This window comes from Zeugodacus cucurbitae, unplaced genomic scaffold (genome assembly GCF_028554725.1).
Source record: "Zeugodacus cucurbitae isolate PBARC_wt_2022May unplaced genomic scaffold, idZeuCucr1.2 ctg00000068.1, whole genome shotgun sequence".
In the NCBI taxonomy this organism is placed as follows: Eukaryota; Metazoa; Arthropoda; class Insecta; order Diptera; family Tephritidae; genus Zeugodacus; species Zeugodacus cucurbitae.
The window spans coordinates 42,501-45,000 of NW_026530843.1; the positions used below are offsets into that span (position 1 = coordinate 42,501).

The following is a 2,500-nucleotide window of genomic DNA, read 5'->3' on the forward strand; positions in this document are numbered from 1 at the left end:
ATTTTCATATAGATACTAAGTTTATGAATTCATACAAGTAAAAAATGTTCATATAAATACTAAATAATTTTCATATAGATACTAAGTTTATGAATTCATACAAGTAAAAAATTTTCATATAAATACTAAATAATTTTCATATAGATACTAAGTTTATGAATTCATACAAGTTAAAAATTTTCATATAAATACTAAATAATTTTCATATAGATACTAAGTTTATGAATTCATACAAGTAAAAAATTTTCATATAAATACTAAATAATTTTCATATAGATACTAAGTTTATGAATTCATACAAGTAAATAATTTTCATATAAATACTAAATAATTTTCATATAGATACTAAGTTAATGAATTCATACAAGTTAAAAATTTTCATATAAATACTAAATAATTTTCATATAGATACTAAGTTAATGAATTCATACAAGTTAAAAATTTTCATATAAATACTAAATAATTTTCATATAGATACTAAGTTAATGAATTCATACAAGTTAAAAATTTTCATATAAATACTAAATAATTTTCATATAGATACTAAGTTTATGAATTCATACAAGTAAATAATTTTCATATAAATACTAAATAATTTTCATATAGATACTAAGTTAATGAATTCATACAAGTTAAAAATTTTCATATAAATACTAAATAATTTTCATATAGATACTAAGTTAATGAATTCATACAAGTTAAAAATTTTCATATAAATACTAAATAATTTTCATATAGATACTAAGTTTATGAATTCATACAAGTAAAAAATTTTCATATAAATACTAAATAATTTTCATATAGATACTAAGTTTATGAATTCATACAAGTAAATAATTTTCATATAAATACTAAATAATTTTCATATAGATACTTAATAAATTTCATATAAATACTAATTAATTTTCATATAGATACTAATTTTCATATAAGTACTAAGTGTATGAATTCATACAACTAAATAATTTTCATATAAGTACAAAAAATTTAAAAAAAAAAATAAATGTTAAGCTATTTTTGATGTTGTAATATTTCTTATAAGCATAATGCTCATAGAAAATGATATAAATTACTTGTATATATATGAATTTAAAACTTTTATATGGTTAAAAAGATTTTCTCCATACGATTTCCGGTTGGTGAGGTGTACGTGGCAGAAAACATATATGTTGTATGAAACTTCAACATTAGTACTTGTATGAAAATTTTAATACTTGTATGAAATTGCATACTTAGTACTTATATGAAAATTATTTTCATATATTTATAAAAGTATTTAAGTGTAATATATAAATGAGAGCAAAAAAATTTATTCCTGGTTTGCTACAGTTGGTTTAAATAGAAATAATTTTGTTAATAATGAAATGTTATTAATTGAGATTATTCTTCTATACCTAACATAATGTAGTCGTTTTTTTTTTAATTTAACTTTTTTTGGGGTTTGTTCTTCTATTCACATAAAATATATGTGGGTAAAGAATAAAATTCAATAAAGTTAAATATTTATATTATTACGCTCGAATACTTTCATATCATATATGAAATAAAATGAAAAATAATTGAATTGAAATTATTAATTTCAAATCAAAAGAAAAACGTATATACTCTTAAAAAAAGATATATACACTATATGCATTGAAATAAAGTAAAATGTATAAAAAATGATATTATTTGAAAGTTTAACAAATACAAGAAGAAACATCGTCCTTACATTAATAATTATATTATATATGTATAGAGAACGAAAATTCTTTCTCACGATAAGATACACAGTCTCAAAGTCCGAATAAGACCGCAATAAATAATACAATAATATGAAATTTAAATGACATGAAGTAAATTATTTAATCCGACCATAGTAGAAGAAATTTCATAATTATTTATTGTCGCGATTTCGTTCTCCTTTGCATTGTGTATATGTCGTGTACTTAATTTTCAAATATTGAAAATATCATTATAAAAATTTATATAGTATAAAAAATATTATATAAATGAATAAAAAATATTATTCTGGTTGATCCTGCCAGTAGTTATATGCTTGTCTCAAAGATTAAGCCATGCATGTCTAAGTACAAACAAATTAAAAGTGAAACCGCAAAAGGCTCATTATATCAGTTATGGTTCCATAGATCGTTAACAGTTACTTGGATAACTGTGGTAATTCTAGAGCTAATACATGCAAAATAAACACGGACCTTTTGGAACGTGTGCTTTTATTAGGCTAAAACCAAGCGATCGTAAGATCGTTATATTGGTTGAACTCTAGATAACTTGCAGATCGTATGGTCTCGTACCGACGACAGATCTTTCAAATGTCTGCCCTATCAACTTTTGATGGTAGTATCTAGGACTACCATGGTTGCAACGGGTAACGGGGAATCAGGGTTCGATTCCGGAGAGGGAGCCTGAGAAACGGCTACCACATCTAAGGAAGGCAGCAGGCGCGTAAATTACCCACTCCCAGTTCGGGGAGGTAGTGACGAAAAATAACAATACAGGA

General features: G+C 23.0%; 1 non-coding gene across 1 annotated transcript in view; it reads left to right on the plus strand.

The window, feature by feature from the left end:
* Nucleotides 1–2,007: 2,007 nt before the first annotated feature.
* The window catches only part of LOC128923855 (small subunit ribosomal RNA), a 1,990-nt gene continuing 1,497 nt past the window's right edge, over nt 2,008–2,500 (plus strand). Inside the window, exon 1 of the ribosomal RNA XR_008472578.1 lies at nt 2,008–2,500. This exon is cut by the window's right edge and continues 1,497 nt beyond it. This is a non-coding gene — a ribosomal RNA (small subunit ribosomal RNA).